The sequence below is a fragment of the Pinus tabuliformis genome, chromosome X (genome assembly GCF_031772625.1).
Source record: "Pinus tabuliformis cultivar Carrire ecotype Pingquan chromosome X, CPIR1, whole genome shotgun sequence".
Lineage (NCBI taxonomy): Eukaryota > Viridiplantae > Streptophyta > Pinopsida > Pinales > Pinaceae > Pinus > Pinus tabuliformis.
Window position 1 is genome coordinate 52,656,583 of NC_142308.1, and position 21,792 is coordinate 52,678,374.

Below are 21,792 nucleotides of genomic sequence, written 5' to 3' on the forward strand. Positions count from 1 at the left end.
CACCAGTTTGGTATGCCAAAATGGACGAATGCCTTCAGAAAGTTGGCTTTGAACAAAGTGAATCTGATGATACTTTGTATGTATGTCAACAGGTAAAAATATGGTGATTCTTGTTATGTATGTAGATGATTTGATCATTACTGGAAACAATGATGATCATATTGTACAAGTGAAAAAGCAGTTACATGTAGGATTTAAGATGGTAGATTTGGGACTACTTCACTACTATCTTATAGTTGAAGTATTCCAACATGCACATCATATTTTCACTTCTAAGAGTAAGTATGCAGCAGAAGTTTTTCAACGATTTGGAATGTAGAATTGCAAGCCCGTTCTTACCCCCATGGAACAAAACTTGAAACTTTCAAAATTTGAATGGGGGGGAAGGTGGGCAGCACTACTTATACATAGTTGATTGGCAGCCTGATTTATCTGACAACCACTCGACCAAACCTAACTTATGTAGTTACTAGTCTTTCACACTTTATGCAAGAACCACAAGACATCCACTAGAATGCAGCCAAAAGGGTTCTACGATATATCCAAGAAACAAAAGATTTTGGTCTTCTTTAAAAAAATACTAAAAACTTTGTACTTGGCGGACTTTTAGATGTCAACTTTGCTAGCAGTATTGATGATAGAGCATCAACCTTAGGTTACTTGATGAACATGGGGTCAACTGCAGTATCTTGGAGTCACAAGAAATAAGCTACAGTGGCCACTTCTTCAGCCAAAGCAGAGTACATATCAACATGTGAAATTTTTTGGTTGCACAGAGCTTTGCAGGATTTGGACATTCCTCAATCAGAAGCTACATCATTATTCATTGACATCCAGTCAGCCATAAATCTTACCAAGAATCTAGTTTTTCATTATTAAAAAAGCATGTGGACGCCAAGTATCATCACATCAAATCACTTATTTCTAAAGACGTCATCAAGTCAGTTTATTGTCCTTCAGAAGATCAGGTCTCCGATATTTTCACAAAACCATTTGGCAGGATAAAGTTTATTAAGTTCAGAGATGAACTTGGTATCTATTGTAATGTATGTTTGGATCATAGGAGGGAACGTTAGATGATCCAAAATACATAATTCATCATTCATAATGTTAGGATAAAATATTTATTAATTTAGAATATTTAATTAATGTTGGAGAGACTTAGAAATAGAACATTGTTGTAAAAGATATGACATCTAGAATAATGTCGTATCTCATGCTCAAATTTAGGAGTAGAGTTAGTAGATTGGTTAGAAATGCATTTATCGTAAATGGACACTTGTTAATTTAATAAGTGGTACATAACTAGAATAGGTCGGGACATTGAGCTTATATATAGCTCATTCTCCTGATTGCAAGAGTGTTGGAGTGTGTGTGTAAACTCTTGCAAAATTATTATGTAATTTCTCTTCATGATTAATAAATTGTGTGTCTAAGGAAGGTATATAAACCTATTGGCAGTGTTGGACCCACCAACATGTCAAGGGATCTCCTCGGTAAGGAGTCCCAACTAGACCTCAGACCATTTGGAGTAGGAGTCCCAACAGTGGGTAGTACAGTAGTGCCCTGACTGCGGTAGCACGCAGAGGTAAGTATGATAACTTTGTCGGAAGTAAGTGTGTGACCTTGCAGCGAGTCAAGGAAGTGTGTCCCTTAGAAGCATGTAATAGCACGTAGCCTGAAAGGAACACACGAGCGGAATGACATCACAAGCTGGAAAGGAAGTGTGTCCCTTAGAAGCATGTAATAGCACGTAGCCTGAAAGGAACACACGAGCGGAATGACATCACAAGCTGGAAAGTGGAATAGTCCACAAACCAAAGTGATAGGTTAAACCAACAACATTTCTGCAACAATATTCATACAATTTCATACAAAATAGTTCATACACAAATGTGTAAGTTAAATAACATACATTCCTAAATAAACCAAAATTGTCCAACTACAATAACAATGTATGCATGAAAACGTGTTGGATCTGTTATATATTATTAAGTGAAAGTTCCATCCATACATACACCATTGACAACCACTAGCCCCAATAGTGGAACATTATAGTCAACATCGCTTGCTCCTCCAAAGAGATGTACTCACTCTCTGTTGTGAAGCTAAGGCTCGTCACAATACTCTCCAAGCCTTCTCTAAGCAATGCCTAGCCAAAAGTTTGGCTCCAAAAAGCCTTTATTATGAGTTATGAGGTTCTATATATAGCAAAGGGTGGGGTGACCCTTGACATTACCCTTTGACTCTTGGACTACCCTCATGACTCTTCACATTACATAGTGATTGTTCACATTTCACTATCATTTCCACTCTAGAGATGAGCACATAAAATGTCATCACTCTGCTTCGTATGGATTCTAATGAATATTTCTTTTGGTTTAATATTTAAATAAACATTTATAAAAGTAATATGCATTTTGCAGAAAAACGTTGAGTGGATTTTAACATATTTTAAGAAGAATTTTTTATGTTATGGTATTTGGAGTGTTCTTAAATAAGTATATGTGTGTGTGTGTGTTAGATAATTACATATATGGTTATATGTGTATTAGATATAACTAGTACAGTTACATTAAAAAATTAATATAGTTGATTTAGTGGAAGACTTCATGTGTATATATGGTTGATAAATAGATAATAATAATAAATATATTTTAAAAAACTATTACAATATAAAAAAAATTATTATTGTTAATTTTTACTAATTATTATATAATATTTTTTTATTTATCATTATTAAATTATAAATTATTTAATACTATTTAATGATAATATTAATTATTAGATATAATTAAATGGTTATATATGTATTAGATATAACTAGTACAGTCACATTAAACATACTAATATAGTTGATATAGTGGAAGACTTCATTTGTATATACTATTGATAAATATATAATAATAAAAATAATATTAAAAAACTATTACAATAAAAATAAATATTATTGTTAATTTATACTAATTATTATTTAATAATATTAAATTATAAATTATTTAATATCATTTAATGATAATATTAATTATTAGATATAATTATATGGTTATAAGTGTATTAGATATAACTAGTACAGTCACATTAAAAGTATTAATATAGTTGATATAGTGGAAGACTTCATTTGTATCTACTGTTGATAAATATATAATAATAAAAATAATTTAGAGAAAAGTCTTCCGAATTAATCACATCGTAAGGATCTGGTCAACATTTCAAACCAACTAATGTGTTTCATCCTTGGGACAAGGTGAGAAATCAATTGATCTGAGAGAATAAATAGCATGGATACATCATTGTCCAGTGTTAGCCATCTAGAATTAGCCATTGGTGAAATAAAATCAATTAGTTAAAATCAATCAGTTACATCAAGCTCAAGAAAAACCCCTTAAGTCCATTTCTAAAGAGGTTGCTTGTGCGATCAAAGTAGATCCATCTCTGAATCCCCTATCCCAAAAACTCATTCAAAGCAACCCCCTTACCCCCAGAATCTATAGCCTTCCGAAGATTCATAAATATGGTGCTCCCTTGAGACCTATTATTAATACCATAAGCAATCCACCCTACCCTCTTGCCAAGTTCCTTGCATTGAAGCTCAAACCTCTCACTGGTTGCACTGGTTCTTTTGTGAAAGACTCTGCCTCCTTTATTCAAGAGTGGAAAGATATCAAGCTAGATCCCGATGATTTATTAGTGAGCTTTGATGTCGTCTCTTTATACACCAAAATCCCCATCCAAGAAGCCATTGATATCATTAATCGAGTCACTGATAAAGACACTGCCAAGTTAGTTGGACTTTGCCTCACCTCTACTTTCTTTAGTTTCCAGGATGAATTCTATGAACAAACCTGTGGTATTGCGATGGGCTCCCCTCTCTCCCCCATTGTCGCAAACTTGTTTATGGAATATTTTGAGACCAAGGCCCTTGCCACTACCAAATTCTTTCCTAAACAATGGAAGAGATTCATCAATGACACTTGTGTCATCTGGCCTCATGGTCGAGAGAAAATTGATTTGTTTCTCAAGCACCTAAATTCTCAATCAGATTCCATTAATATCACCATGGAAGTTGAGGAGAATGGTTGCCTTCCCTTTCTTGACATCCTCCTTTCTAGGAGAGAGGATGGTTCTGTCTGTCACCAAGTTTTTCAAAAGAAGACTCATACGAAACAGTACCTCCATGTCAATTCTCATCATTTCCCTGCTCAGAAATTCGAGGTTCTCAGCACTCTCGCTACTCGTTCTCTAAGAATCTCTGATGACGACCATCTTGATCAAGAGAAATCTCATCTTCGTCAGGTTTTTGAAATAATGGGTATAGGAGATCCCATAGCCTTAAGGCCTTTCTCAGAGCTAGTAAAGAGCCTAGGGTTAAGCCCGCCCTTTCTGATCCTATCTCTAAGGTTTATCTCCCATATATCCAAGGAACTACTGATAGGATCACCCATATTCTTAAGAAGACTAATGTCTCTTCTTCCTTCAAACCTCTCAATACCGTTAAAATCCTCTTAGATCAGTTAAGGACCCTATTGACCCAAAGGACTCAAAAGGGGTCTACCTCGTTCCCTGCTCCTGTGGTATCCCCTACATTGGCGAAAGTGGAAGATCTATTAAGCAGAGGATCAGTGAGCAATCGGTTGACATTAGACACAGCCACTCCCACACATCAACCCTTGCAAAACATGTTGAGAAATCAAAGCACCATGTTTGCATTGAAGAATCTAAGGTCATTGCTAAAATTGGTCATTTCCACCACATGAAGCTCAGGGAAGCGATTGAGATTGAGAGGCATGCCAAAAACCTTAATAGGGATGATGGCTAGAAATTAAGTAGAAGTTGGATTCCAGCTCTCGCCTCTTATCTCTTCTGCCCTCTCCTCCCCCTTTTCTTTCTTAGTTTCAGGTGTTCTCTCTCCTCCTACTGTTGGTTTTTCCTTCTTTGTTTTCCTCCCTTCAATGAGGGAGATTTCCTCTTTCTTATAGCCCTCTTTGTGGTTTTGATAAAATTTAGTTCTTAAAGTTTAGGTTATGAAATATATCTAGATCTAATATAGGTTTTATTCATTTTAAATAGTTAGTTTAGGTCATACTATTTTAAAAAATTGATTACTACCTAATATTACTATATGAATTAATAATATCAGTAACCAATTTATATCATAGTCACTAGTCTCTAACTATTAATATTATAAATTATTCTTGAATATTATTATATGAGATGAATATTAATATTATAAATTATCCTTGTATATTATTATTTGAATTGATATATTAATTAATTGTAATATTATCACCACTAATTTATTACACAACATCTAATTCCTTACATAACAACGAGTTTCTACCTAGTTTTATTACTTTATACATTAATTAGTTATTATAACCAATAGTTTTTTACTATTAATATTATAAATTAGTCTTGAATATATTTATCACTTAACAAATAATTCGTCACACTAGCTTTTACCTAATATTATTATTATATAAATTAATTATTTACTATAACGACTAGTTTTCTACATAATATTAATATTCAACGGCTAGTTTTCTTCCTAAGTCCCATTGACTAGGTCAACCCTTGCCTTTAATATTATTCTATAGGATTATATTATTATTTAATTAATGAATTGCGACTATTTCGATAATAAATAATTATTTATTACATAACAGCTGAATTTTTAACTAATTGATTTTATTTCATCAATGGCTAACACTAGACAATGATGCAAACATGCTATTTATTCTCTCAAATTAATTGATTTGTCACCTTGTCCTGAGGATGAACCACATTAGTTGGTTCGAAATGTCGACCCAATCCATACGATGTGATTAATCCGAAAGAATTTTCTCTAATCGATAATAAATAATTATTTATTACATAACAGCTGAATTTTTAACTAATTGATTTTATTTCACCAACGGCTAACACTAGACAATGATGCAAACATGCTATTTATTCTCTCAAATTAATTGATTTGTCAACTTGTCCTGAGGATGAACCACATTAGCTGGTTCGAAATGTCGACCCAATCCATACGATGTGATTAATCCGAAAGACTTTTCTCTAAATTGATGGATCACAAAAGTCTTAGATCTAACAATAAAAATAATATTAAAAAAATTATTACAATACAAAAATATTATTGTTAATTTATATTAATTATTATTTAATATTTAATTTTATTTAACAATATTAAATTATGAATTATTTAATGATAATATTAATTATTATTAATAATAATAAGAAGAAGAAAAAATGTATATCCACATTTTGTAGTCTCTACTTTTTAAACCAATTTTTTCCCTTAGTAGGAAAACCCATGGCCTCTGTAATGGACTCCTCTGTGACTAGAAACTACAGGGTTCTTATTCAGGTTGTGCTGCCATCAAAAGAATATATAAAGTCATGACACCAACTCAGGTTATTTCCATTGAAGCGATGGAAGACAAGCTCCTAGTTTGCATTTCGAAACAATGACAACATCTCTGGATAAACCTCAAAATACATTCCATCCTAATGAAAATGTTTCATATGGTTTGATCTTCCCATTTTACAAATTCTCTAGCGGTGAAAATCCTTCCAAACCTTGAACCCCCCTGGCCGAACACTATAAAGCCTTCCACAACCTTCCTGCGCACTGCAAATGATTTTATGGGTTTGCTGGAAATTACCATTTAGGGCAAACTGGGTGTTTTTAGGGTTTGATTTTAGACTTCGTTATTGGGCTTCAAAATGCTACTAAATGTCACATCAAGGATAAAAAGGGATATAAATTTGTGAAAAACTACTTAGGCATTTGAAATGATGGGCTACTAACTTGAAAACCTAAGTTTAAATTTTTTCTATGAGCACTACGAAAATATTTCGTACCATCAGTTGTAGGCTTGCAATATGCTGATTTCGTTGCAAAAAACATAGGGAAAGCTTAGGGTTAGGTGAAATGAATTGTTTTGACATGTCCCTGGGCTTATATAGCAATTTACACAAAACATTTTTGATCGGTCCTTACGCTCCTTATACAATTGATTGAAAATCATAACCTGTGAACCTTTAGGAAAGTGCAAACTTGGTGCTAACAATGTCCATCGTAGATTCATTTTGTAGCCATAAAAAAATAAACATAAATAGGATAGGCTTGTAATTTGGAATTTACCATCGAGTGGGGAGAAGGATTCCAGCAACAAATTTTTCAAGAAGAGCCCGAAGTTGAGGGACCAAGTGGATTCTGCGACTGCCGGTTGTAAAAATATTCCTACCAAAAATTCTCAGTAGATTCTCCAATTTATGACTCTTATAGTTAAGACAATGAAGAATCTATTGCAGATTTACAAGATGGTTGGCCCATGTTAAACACACATGGACAAAAGATATGAAAGATAAATCAGTGAATTCCTGTTTTTTATTAACATAAGATACACATTTATAGTACAATAGGTGACTCTTGGGATTCAGATCCCAAGGTCTCTTGGACTGCTTTTGTCCATTCGAATTCCACACTAACCCTTTAGGATTAGGTGTCCAACATTCCCCCCCTTAATCCGAAGGGTTATGTATGAGTCCAAGAAGAGAGTTGTAATACAAAATGTGCAAAAATGCGTGGCAGCACTAGGCTGAATGTGCTCTATGAAATGTTGGTAAAAAAGGGCAGTGGTTTAAGGATGACCACCAACACTGGAACGCTTAGTGCAGTTCCTGGAACTCTTCCAAAACTAGCAAGAAACTGAAGTTTTCTGCTAGAGGAAGTGTTCTCAATCTGTGATGGTTTAAGGATGACCAACAACTCTGGAATGCTTAATGCAATTCCTGGAACTCTTCCAAAACTGGCAAGAAGCTGGAGTCTTCTGCTAGAGGAAGTGTTCTTAATCTGTTCTTGGAACTCTTCCAAAGATGGCAAGAAGTTGAAGTCTTCTGCTAGAGGAAGTGTCCCAGATTGCCAACTAAAGGCATGTTTAGGGGCATCTTTGTCTCTGGCTACAACTCTGAAACTGGTGTGGCAGGTTGTGGCTCAGGCTTGCTTGATGTGGCTTTGAAGCTTGTAGATGACCATCATTTCCCCCCCTGTCAGATACAAGGTGAGAAGATGGAGAAAACTCAACTGCAAGACTGTTCAATACTCTGGAACAAGTTCTGATATGTGTTTGGAATATCTTCTTGGCTGTTGATGCCCATTGCCAAGAAGGGATCCATCCAAGATGAATCTTTGTTCTTGCAGGACGTTTATTTCTGAAGCATCTGTGTGAAGAATGACTGGTTTTATGGCAGTGCTTACATGGATGAAGATCAAAACAGTGATCTTTCAGATGGCCAACTCAGTCACAGTGTTGGCATTTCACGATCTGTTGTTTTTGTTGTTGTTGTTGCTGTGGAAGAGGGGCAGAATCTGGAACAACTGAAGTTGAACTGTCATGAAGAGCAGGTGAACTGTCATGAATGAATCCAGCACTTTGAAACTGAATGGGCTTGGCATAGTCTGGAATATGAAAGGACAAGTCCTTGTCATATCCAAGACCAGTTCTGTGCTTGTTGTGGACAAGCTGTTCCCAAGGTCTGATGATGGGCTTGGGAAGTGCAGACTGAACCTCTACATCTGCATGTAACTTTGCTGCTTTATCTGAATGAACTGTAACATTATTGACTTGCTGTTTACGGGAGTCTGCTTCATTGTTCTGAACAGAAATAGGTTCAGAATGATGACTCCACTGGTGTAATTCTTCCTGCTGTAGCTTTGTTTCAAGCTGCAAAAACTCAATATTCTCACGTGCAGTTTGCAGAGAGGTTTGGATGTCAAAGAGAGTTTCTTTGTTAACTTTGACCATCTCATCAACAGTGGAATGAATTAGGATATTCAATAACTTTAATGCATCTTCAAGTTTGGCCATTTTTCTTCAATGTCACTCAAAAAACACAACTGAGGCAACAGCAACAGAAAAAATAATATTGTACTCTTACTACAAGATATTGTAAGGGCTTATCAAGTGGCAACAATGTCGCGAAAATGGTTGATGGAGCAGGACCTGAGTAAGTTGGATGTTACCAAGTTAAACTACAATAAACATTTCTCGTCAAGCTACAATAAACATTGGTACAATTGGGCACATGGTAAATCAACAGTCCACAGTTCGTTTCAAGAATGAACTGGAGCATAACATCACCAATGCAAAAAATATATAAATGTGAAGATGAGCGCTGTCCTCAACTTCAAACTTCAGAGCATCTAGCTGCTATGGAAATCATGCAAAATCTCTACAAGAAACTGCTCCAAAATCTCTACAAGAAACTGCAAAAAAATGACTTCCAAAAATGTCTTCAAAAATGCTTCAAATTCACTTCACAATGCTGATCACTTCTCCACGAATCACTTCACTCAGAGGTTGTTTCAAATTGTTCCATGGACAACACCAAATCTGCTTCGAGGTGGCTTCAATACTGCTCTTAAAATCTGCTTCTTGTTAATCTAAGAGGAAACCTCCAGATAATTGTACAGGAAGGTTGCAAAAATAGAATTCCATGCATGCACATATAAACGGAATACCAACGGATTCACTTGGCCTGATTTGATCGTCTATGACTGTCAGAATGGCATCAATTCAATCACGATGCCAAGCATTTTGCAGCTCCACTCGTAGGCATATAAAATCCTCGCACTTTTACAAACAGAAAGCACCACAACACAAGACTTTGATGGCCAACAATGAAGCTAACTGTATCTCAAAATTTTCAGACCTGCAGAACAAAGAATGACGATCCAAAGTGCATGCATCAAGAGTAGTGTTGCTAAAGCTACCAAAGACGGTACTCTGCTCTCATATATGTTATGAAATGATACCCAGGTGCTTTTCTTGACATCAAAACATGGCCCAAAAAACTAAAGTAGTTGCTACATAATCAAGTTTGTTAAAAAAGAAACGTGTTGAGGATAGCCCCTAAGAGTCATCAAAGTTATCCGCAGGAATTATGAGCGCAAGTCATATGAAGGGCTCTATTTCTTTTTTTTGGTTCATATTTGAGTTCCAGTGAGCACCCCGATATTCACTTTAAATACATTGAAGCAGCAGCAAAAACTGGTCAAATCAAAGAGGTGGAGAGAATTTTCTGTTGCAGGTGGTCTGGAATTGACTCTTGGATTTGATTCGCTGTCGGGTTTCATGAAATTGCTCACCCTGGCAGGTCGGGCTTTACATCACGAATCTCCTTGCCTTTCATCTATTGTCGAGAATGCACAACTGAACTGTAAATGGAACGACCGTCACGAATCTCCTTGCCTTTGATCTATTGTCGAGAATGCACAACAGAACTGTAAGTAAATGGAACGAAAAACAACTTGGCTCGTATCTTTACATGGATCACCTCCCTCTCGTCATGCAAGAACAACAGGCACAAAAAACAAAATATCCGATGACCAATATTGATGCTGACTTCGCGGATCTGACTATTATAATGAAGAAATTGAATGTCTGCACTGTTATTAATTCACTATAGAACTACAGACGTTTCATATGCCTGGCGATGAATGCGCAAGTAGGCATTGAATGATTCAGTCGTCTCTCACAAACAGAAATGACCTTATTTACAACTCTGCCATTTACTTATCGCACTGCCTTGCACCCCGTAACAGGTTCTTGCAACAAATTCATAAACTGGCTTATCACACTTGTTCCGAGCATACACTCTGCGCACTGGGTTACCACGATGCGTTCACGCCACTATGAAATCAATTGATACATGCAAGATTACACCTCCATCGATACCATGTTAGACGCTGTCAACCGATGCCGATACCAACACTACCACTTTGTTATGATTCCGAACCGTCGCTGAAGATTGATCATGACATTTCTGTAATTTGTTCTGTTTGGTGCGTCGTTTTTGCCATCACATACCCATCAGACCATCACTAGGGCACGTTCGCCTCAACTTACCACCAACCAGAGGCCCCACGGGCTCGAGCGCATCACAAAAAATCTCTTTCTGGAGTTTAGATGCATAACTACACTACGGTCATATGTAGAGTCGTATACAACATCATAGATAATCATAGGCGCATCAAAACTGATTAAATTATTGGTAGAATCTTGAACGCAGTTACCATTACAGACTTCAATAAAAAAATGCAGTCATCTTTTCAGTCTTTAATACATTAATACAACGCATAACCACCATTCAGAACTGTATGCAACATTCCGCACCATTAAAAAAACGCAGTCCACAGCAATATAATTTTTCTATTTCAAATGCGCTACATGGCCGTCAAATATTTCCACTTGAACAATAGCCCAAACATTTCACAGCAACATTGTTTGGTTTACAAATTTGTTGTCAGGCCATCAAATAAAAAACGCAGTCCACAGCACTTAGCATACGCATACCACCATTAACAAAACGATACCTCAGTTTCACCAACAACGCAGTAATGAGAAGAGTCTCGCAGCGTTCTTCCCGGAAGTGTCAAGCGCCTTGCAACTGGATTCAACGTAATGGCAGCAACGTAATGGCAGAGGGCGCAGTCTTGACAGTGTCAGGATAGAGAGCAGAGAGCATATGCAGCGCTGGTGCGCCAGGGAGTAGAGGTGTGTTAGAAAAAAGAGTCTTCAGGCAGCGTGCGTTTCACTCAGCAGTGTTTCAGGCAGCGTTACCGTTTCAGCTCTGACATCATTTGGTATGCAGCTTCGGAAGAGCAGGGCGCAGGTACAGCAGAGGGATGGCAGAATTAATGGAGCGTTACAGAAGACTAGGCCAGCTCTAGTCAGCACTATTCAAGGCAACTCAGACCAGTTGCTCAGGGAAAACAGGCCACTCATCATGGCTCTGATACCATGTTAAACACACATGGACAAAAGATATGAAAGATAAATCAGTGAATTCTTGTTTTTTATTAACATAAGATACACATTTATAGTACAATAGGTGACTCTTGGGATTCAGATCCCAAGGTCTCTTGGACTGCTTTTGTCCATTCGAATTCCACACTAACCCTTTAGGATTAGGTGTCCAACAGCCCATTGAAAAATGGGTAGGAAATGATCAAAACAATATTTTCTTGAAAAACCTAAAACTGAGGAGCAGAACCATATTTGCAACTACCCTGGCCAAGAAGATATTGGCCAACAGACTGTGAATGAAAATAAGGCAGCTGCAAATTTTCCTTGTTAGTTCTACAACCCCGTAGTTGATTACATGAGCACATAATTTGGTCAGCATCACTCGGGAAACTTTTAGGGGCTAATATTCGTACGTCGGCTAAATTTACATGTTTTTTTCCAAAAATAGGATTCACCAATTTTCATTTTTTCTAAAAATAATTCGTCCACATTTTATAGTATAAAATTATTTTACCTTAAAGATCACCAAAATTTTATATAGACTAATATAAAATCATTAAAAATCTAAATATTTTTACAAAAATGTAGCAAAACATTTTACAATTTTCATATTAAGGACTAGTAAGATTCACCAAGGTTTCTAAAATTTAAGATAAACTTCCATCCTTAAAATTTTCCTTGAGCATCAGAGGTTGTTTCTGGAGTATGCATCACACTTATTTGCATATTTTTCATGGTGCATGCTTGTTTTATTTTTTAAATTTTAGCAGCATGGGGCCATTAGGTCCAACACCCAAATGTTGGCCTAGCTCCATTGGAGGGTTGAACTTACATAGGTGAATCAAGCCTTGTATATAAGTAGGAGTGTATATAAATAAGCTCACTAGCTAAGCAGTTACTTTCTAGTTGTTAGAATTTTTATTCTTGCATTTTAGTTTGATGAGGAAAGTACCCCTGAGCAAATAAATTCCGATGGAGATTTTTTTGTTGTATTGATTCATTATTTTTCTGATTCCATGCCCAATGGTGAAGGACACTGGTCTACAAATTCTCAGCACCTTCCCAGCAAGACATTGTCCCTAGTTGGAGAAATGTTGTCACTTACTGCTAAAATGTGTTTACAGTGGTGAAAAGGTTGAGAAAGAGCAGCGAATTTTGATGCCATCTTCCAAGCCACAGAAATTCTCTAAACTAAATCGGCCCACTCCATCGTATAGTTCTCAAAATAAGATTTGCAATGGTATGTGGAACTCCTCAAATGGGCCCCGAAATCAGAAGATATGAATTGTTAAAGATGGAGGTTTGTTTCCTTTGAAATGAAGGAGAAGATCATATCAGAGGTCTGGGAGCCCATTGCAAATCACTATTGGCCCATTTCCCTTTTTCATACATCTCCTCTCATCTCCCTTATCCTTTTACGATTGCGATATCACATATCGCAAAGTTTCCCGCTCACCACAATAAAGATCTATCTCCCCTCGCCGATTGTGATATCGCAAATACCATTGATATCACATATTGCAATTTCCCCACCGATTGTCACATCTAAGCCCTCTCTCCGCCCGCTGATTGTGATAACGTCCTCTTCACCGATTGTGATAACTCCTCCCTCCTCCACTGATTTCCCTTTCGAATTACAATTTCGATGGACCTGAAAGGTTATGCATTATGGTTTTGAGAAACTTCAAGGTCCAGGCACATTGGCGATCAAAGAATCGGTGCGCCGACAGGGCAACAACTCCAAAAAGTTGTGATATCACGATTTTCGATACAATTAGTTGTAAAGCACCGAGAGGGACAAGAAAATATTTACAAAGGAAATCAACGAAAAACCAAGGGTAGGCAAGCCTTTTCTCTCTCCTCCAACAGGATTCCTGGAAGCACATGATTGGTCCTGATAAAGACACATGACAACTGAAGTCAGCATGACGTGGAGGTATGGAGGGACACGTGACATGTTGATTTGGCATTTTCAAGGGTCCAAAGAGGGCATATCTCGTTGACACATGTCACCACTAATAAGGTGACACGTGCCAAAGAATGACGTCACATTAGAGATCACAAATCGGGATTTTATAGTTGAGGCACATTGTTACATTAATTTTGAAGCCCTGATTGCAATCTGCCGATAAAAGGGGCTCTGATGGGGGGCTTGCACATGATCACATAAAGAACCAAAGAACCAAGGGCTACTTACGATAAACGATCGACGAAGTTGAAATGTCACAACTCCAAGTTAAAAGTCCCTGATTGCAAGCCGGTGATGAGAAGCCTCCAATATTGGGTTAAGCACCCGATCATAGCCCCCGATCATATGAGAAGAAATGTAGACAACGGCTAAACCAAAGGGGGACAAGGAGCATCGTAACCCATCGTTGTGCAACACCTTTTAGAGTAAAAGTCCCGTTGTCGTAAAGCCGTGATAGTATGATACAGGGCTTTGAAAGTGGATGGGTCGGCAGCTGAAGTATTGAATGAAGTATGGTGCAATGGTAAATCAGTATGGGGGGCTCAGGAAGATTTAATGGCTTGACTTGGATCTCCACTCAAATGTGAAATGAAGCACTGCTCAGACTAACTCTATTTATGCTCAGTGACACACAAACATAGTTGATCTCTATTAGCTATAAAGAGTGGGGAAGTTAGGCAATTAAGATGAAAGCGAAGGGAACCAGCCGAGCAACAAGAAAGGCACATCATCGCAGAGACATGGCTTGATCAAAGGCCTTCACAGGAACAACAAGGGCACACTTCCTCCATCATCATTCAAATTCCCTTGTTTCTATTTTCTGTAATTTTTGTTTATTCTATATTTTTTATGTATTTCCAAGAAAGGGATCAAATACTTAGAAATCATTTTGGAGCAGCAGAGCTATCACAGGCCTAAGTATCTTGTCAATCTGACAGTTAGCCCTGAGCTGAGATATTTTGTAAATGTGGATTCAAAGCCCCCCTTCTCTATATAAATAAGGGGGAAAAATACTTAATAGAGGTTCCAAAATTTCGCACCCGCGGGGGTCTAAATTCTGAGATGCCATTCTTGGTTCTAAATGGCTTGTTCATGAGGGATCAGAGTGACACATGTTGAATGTAATGGACTTGTATTTGGACCCTTCATGTATTAATAAAACTCCCTGGTGGTTCCAAGTAGATCAATGCACAATATGTTTTCCCCTATGTAATCTCATTCCATATATGTTTTTCTTCCTCTAAAATAGTGTGATGAAGCTATCGGTTTCTCCCTTATTCATGATTGTATATTTGTTACCAAATAGCAACAATACCTATGTTAGCTACAGATTTACTTAAGTACCTGTAATGTGCACATATTTGCTTGAGCTTTTAGATACAAATGTGCCCAGGAGTAATATAACCTAAAACCTTAATTTGCGCTCCACTATTTCTGCTCTTTCATCTCCTCCCTCTTCCATATTTCTATTGGAAAATTGTCGCTTAGGATTCTTTGTTTTTTACAACCCTGTGCATCGAATTCCATCCTTCTATCGGAACATTACTGCTTAGGATTATGTCCTGTTTATAGCCCTATGCATTGAATTCCCTCCTTCCTTTCCTCTCTTCACTTTACTACAACTTCAATATAAATTTTTCTATTGTTATGTGTCGGCCCCCAGAACTAGACATTTCTATTTGAGGTTGGCCCGATTTACCCCCTAAGCATTTGGATCCATGTATTGGCTTGAGTTTACCTAGATGACAGACTATTGAACCGAACCCCCTTTTATTCTCTTTTTAAAACTTCGTGACAATTGGAGTGCAACTAACCCCTCAAATAATCTCAAATGCACTCCTTTATATAAGATGTCCTAGGCACTGGTCTACAATCAACCCAAAGACTGTCTCTAGGAAGCTTTCTATGTCTCCTGCAACACTTGTGCTATGGGTGCCGTTAAAAGCGACAACATGAATAATGATGTAGTTCCACATCTTGCACATGAATATTTCTATCTACTTGTAGTGAGGAGGAAAAGTTGAGGTTTCCTTTCAAATTCAAAACTTCATAGGATGTATAAAAGTTAAATAGAGGGATTCATACTATTTCTAATGTAGGGATGGTGTCTTAATGCGAAAATATGTTGTTCCTATTACTTGTAGGACTAGGCTCATTACCTTTTGAGGGTTGTCCTTTATGAGTATTTGGTGGTGGAACTGACAACCAAGGTCATCCTGAGGCTCGACCTAATCTAGTGGGTTGTGTTTGCTACAAGTAAGGGCTATGCTTGGTTGGTCTAAGATGCATTTTTTGGTTTCTTGTTGTTGGCATTCTTTTTCTTTGCTTGTTGTTAAGGATCTTTATCTTAGTTTGTTGCTCAATGATTGCATTTTTTGGGCAAGTGTCAACCAAATGCTCATATTCATGGCACACTTTATATTTGTATGGGTATTATTCATATTCCATAGGTTATATGTGTTTCTAATTATCTAGAGTTGACTGAACCTCTTTAAATAAGTTTCTTTCCAAATCAACTTCAATAGAAATACAAGCCTCACACAAACAATCCATCACTTGGTTCAATGTTGTCTATGGAGGTGCCCAGGGTATTTCGATATTTTTTTTATTATTATTGAATATGGAGGAATGAATAATTGATTGGGGTTCTTGGGTGAGCCCCAAGTTCATATACAGGACATAGCCTAACAAAAACAGTTTTTGGCTTTTTTGATTAGATTTTGGAGACACCATTCTTGGTAAGATCATTATGTTTTGTTGTCTAAATTGCATTTTTGAATGTAGAAATGGATTCAACGCCCTAGAAAACCCCATGGTACCCATAGATTCTACAAATTTAATAACTTCAAATTACAATTTCCCCAATTTTTGACAAAATTTCAAGAAAAATCAATCTGAAAATCTTCTCAAAAAAACACCAAACATTTACCTCATTAGACCACCACCAAATCTAGGTACAATTATAACTCCTATACTAGTAACACAAAGAACTTATAACTTCACAAGAGCCCAGAATTATCAATTAAGATATCTACCTTTCTAACTTTATCATAATGAACAAACATGTCGCTATATGGAAAATGAAAGAACCCATATAGATAATATCATAAACAATTTTGCCATTCTAACTAGCTAAACCCATGTGACTTCTAGAATATTACTACTAGTGTTCCTCCTAATATCCTCATTCCAATAATTCAAGATGAGATAAAGCAGTCGTACACATTTTAAATTACTGAAAAAAGGTCAAAGTGAGGTGTCCATTTATTCATATACAAAGCCATTTAGTACCATAAAAATATAACTAACCCTTAAAAATTAAATAGCTAGTTTCTTTTTATTTAAATAAAAAATCATAAAACCCTCAACTGCAAAGGTAGTGTCAAAAATTCACTCGATTAAATTGCCCCATCAATGATCTGTCTATGAGCTTCAAAGCCATTTCACGAGCGCTTGTAGGCGGAAGAGTGATTTCAAGAACCTGAGTCCAAATCTTTAACAAAACGAGGAGTATGTTTAACAAACTTTACCCAGTGAAGAAACCAGAGCACATATAGTGATCTAAAATGGCTTTTTAATAACTTTTTATGGTTACAAGAACCTCCTGCTCAAATCTTAACAAATAAATGATCTAGCTTATGTATGACATTTGCAGAATTAAATACTTGAGACAGGTGTATGTGTAATTTCTTTAACTGTTTAAGTGCTTTAAGTCCATTTGTTTCTGTAACTTGATATTAAGCACACATAATAACCATATAATGTAGCAAATAAACATCAACACATAACATCAAATTTATTCTAGGAGTTCACCCAAATATTGTGGGCTACGTCTCCTTGAGATTTTGTCATCTTGACTTGGCTCTTTGGGCTTATCGAAAAGTTTCTTTTACAAGTTCCACACTTAACTCCAAATGTTACTAAACTGAACCAATGGGCTTAGAATACCATCTATATCCCTATCATGGTTGTCATCGCTCTGCAAACAAATCTAAGCTCCCTTAGACTTGATTCCTTCAATCAGTGCTCTGAGATTCCCTGAGCTTCTGGATGGCACTAACTCCTTTAGAATTCTTTAACTGTCACTGAAACCTCTTCTACTGTCTCCAACATATATGAGACACCAACAATAGACTGATCATTTTCTCAAAATGAGCACTGCATCACCAAACTAGGCCTTCCTCCATAGTTGGCACTGGGTTGCCTAAAACGTCCCTGTAGCATCTCGGCCTTTAGAAGTCTCCAAATGCTTTTGCAAATCCTAGAAATGGATTCAGAAGGTTCATTACAGTTAGAATGACTATCGTTTTGCTGAGAATGAGTACTAGTAGCTCCTACAACTGCCTCCAACCCCTAATGGCCCTGAGCTCCAAAATCTCCATGGATGAAAATCTCTATGAAGATGACCTCTTCAACTTCTTTGGACTATTCCATTGGCTTCAGAAGGCTCCAGTTATCCTAGCTACACTCTTGTTTCACTCTCTCTGATTGAAAATTGCTCCTGGGGTGCATTTAGTCAGTATCCCCTAGGGATACTCCACCAATTTTGGTGAACTGGCACTTAACTCCAGTTAAAATTGGCATAACTACCCTCTTTAGCCGCTCCACCAAATGAAACCAGCGGAACTGAATGTTACAATTTAATGTTGGGCATGCATGTGAATGGTTAATCCCCAATGGTTAGGGATAAGGCTCTGTAGAACTGGTGGTCATGCAACCACATGTCAACTATTTGTAATGGCGGCTAAGTATCGCAGGTCATGTGAACAATGTTTTTGTGGACCGCTGGTGGTCCTAACCCCAAACCTCCAATCGTTACAACATAAATATGCATCGTGCCTATCATATGTTAAGAAACAATGTTGGCGGAGGTGGTAGCGTGCGGCCCTGTCTTGCCAAAGGTCATGGGTTCGATTCCGTCGGACCCCAACAAAATTTCACATAATCATTCCAAGGCCACATGGCGGCCTCCGGGCTTGCCATGTATCGGCGCTTGATTGGTCACCCAAAAGGAATATTCTAGGGAATATTCCAAGGAATATTTATGGAATATTCCTTGGAATATACTTTTTATAATATTTTTCAAAAATCAAATTACTCTTCGTCAAATGTCCATAAATTGTAGTTTACTAGACTTTTCAAATTGCGATAACTCCTTCATACGGTGTCGGTTTTTCGAACTGTTCATGATTCCAGAATCAGGAAGACGATATCTATTCGGTCGCTTAGGTTTGACACTCTTTCAAACACTTTAAAATTTGAGCTATCATTAAGGTCCTAGATCAATATCTAATCAGATAGCACCAATATCAGAGGGAGGAAGGGGGAGGCCACGACAGGATGTCTAGAGGTCAAATCCATGAAGACCACGGGGTGCCTGAATTTTTAAGGTTTTTTAGATTACATGAACGCTTCAGGCAAAGTTAGATAGGAATCTTGCAAATATTTAACCAAACAAGTTTTAAATAAATTTATAGATATTGATTCACTGATATGGATCTGGTCCGAGCATCTTGCAAATATTTAACCAAATAAGTGGCCGCGAACAAATCCAACAACATAAATGTAATGAATCATATTTTCATTACAGACATAAGTTTTATGGATGTTTCTCCTTAACAACGTCCATGTGAAATTTGAAGGATGTTTCTCCACATTTATGGATTGCATCTCAGAAAATTCCTAGGTTCACATTAAGGCATGGGCAATGTGACACTCTACTCTTGAAATCCCTTCATTCCAATTAGAATTTTCGTATGAAGGGTAGTCTAAATTTTCTGGTCATATTGGGACTCTGTTGATTTGATGTCCAAATTATATCTACACAACATCATAGCCATGTCTGAGACTGATAGCATGAAGTACAGTTTGCGCAGTGGAAGGAGAAAATAGAGCTACCCCATCTTCAATTCCTCATCTAAATCAATAGCCACCATATAACGATCGATGAACAAAGTATCTGAACCGTAGAGGAAATGGCCTGGATTTTGTACAATTATCTTTTCTGCTTTGATGTGCTTCCCGAATTCGTTTAGAGTGCCATCTCAGAATATTATTCTTGTTGTCTGGCATTCAATTGAAAAAGAAATGGAGATGGAGCTACCCATTGTGATTAAGGATATTGGTACTGTTTTGGATTTGAAAGAGCTATATAGCTACATATGGGTTTGAATGGATTTGTTTTACCACATTTTTTAAAGCAAAGATCTGGAAACTACAGGCGGATTTATTAAAATAGTAAGTGATGTTTAACTTGCGAATTGCTCTTCCTACAGCTGGTTTTCTCGATGCCCACAGTTTCTGATGAAATATGCCATTTCATTTGAGTGGGCCTTATATTTGGCCCTAGAAATTGATATTATCAATTATAAAGTTTTTCAATGAACATAATTACTAACTCAAGGGATTTATATTAAACCCAAGGAATAATATTTTTTTCCCCTTGGAAAAAATGTAATTTTCATTATGTGAAAGAAAATTACATGTTGTATATGCAAAATGCTTTTTTTGTATGTGAGGCAGAGTGCCTATCATAAATAGGAAGTATCCAATTTAACAAAAATTAGTGCCTTGTATCCATGCAGGGAGGCATTGTTCTCTGAAGAAGATCAGCAAAAATAAACAAAATAACTCTACAAAGAGAGTGCATGTCTGTTATATATACATCTGATAATTTAAAAGCATGTATGAATATTTACAAATGGAAGCAAAAATAAAAAAACTAGGCTCTAGCTGAGACATTTAGTCTATGATGTCCATAAACGATCGATGGTAAAACTAGTAATGAGTGCCATCCCTCTGTTCCTGAATTAGCCAAGTGCCGAAAGGCTTGACCGCAGCTTCTTTGGATAGTAGATCGGCAGCTGTGTTTCATTCCCTATAAATATGATGGCATACAAATGAGTCAAAATTTGTAGTAAGTTGGTGCGCCTCATCCAAGATATGTCTAAGAGAATATGCAGAGCAGTTTGATGTTTTGTTTATCCAGTTACATACGATTTTTGAGTCGCCAAACAATTGTATATTTCTACAGTGTTTTTCCAACGCAAATTGTATGAGGTATTTTGCTGTGATTAGCTCAACAAAATTGTTTGTTCCTCTCCCCAGTCCCATTTGAATATGAAAGTGGTGGGATTTAGATAAGTACAGAATGGCACCTCCCTCACATCTAGCTTCCTATGTTGAACCATCAAAAAATTCCCATGGGTGTAGGTGATTTATGGTTTCAGGGACAATGGTTCTAGGCCGAGAGGTTTCCTCATCATCATGGATGATGTTGTAGTTAGTCAGAATATGAGCTGAGATGGAGGGCTAGTGGGGAGAAATATTCTGAAAATAAGTCCATTGTGAGCTATCCAAATCACCCAACAAATAAGGAGGGGTAGGTTCCTAGCCTTTGGTGGGTCTGCATTGGTCCACCATGAAGACTAGGCATCCTGAATTGTCAATCCTTGCCATCTGTTCTAAGAGGAAAAGGTCAATAAGATCAAGCTCCAGAGATCCTTTGCAGCCTAGAAATCAAGGAAAAGGTGGTCTACATTTTCATTTCTACTCTTGCACAAGCAACACCAAAATGGTCTGTGTTGAGCACGTTTAAGGAGGTTATCACCAATGGGGATCTTATTTTTTAGAATTGTCCACATGAGAAGTCGGGTCCTAGGAGGTGCTTTGAGCTTCCACAAGTGCTTCCACCAGAGCTCGATAGCTTGTGGTCAATGAGTCTCAGCTAATACAAGATAGCCCTCCTTGGGGGAGTATTTCCCTGATTTTGCAAGCGCCCAGATTATCTCATCCTCCCCTTCAACAATTCTAATGTGAGATTTAGTTAATGTCGTAGTGTATTCAGCCCATTGTTGCTCCCAATGCTGTGGAATGTGATGCAGGCAGATTTCCAAGATTGTTGAAACAAAGTGGTATGATCAAGGTCCAAATGTGACAGGTGTGGGTGATTCCTGCAGCGTTGAGATGGTTTTTAAGCTCTATAGATAGCCTGTGGGCATTCTCGCA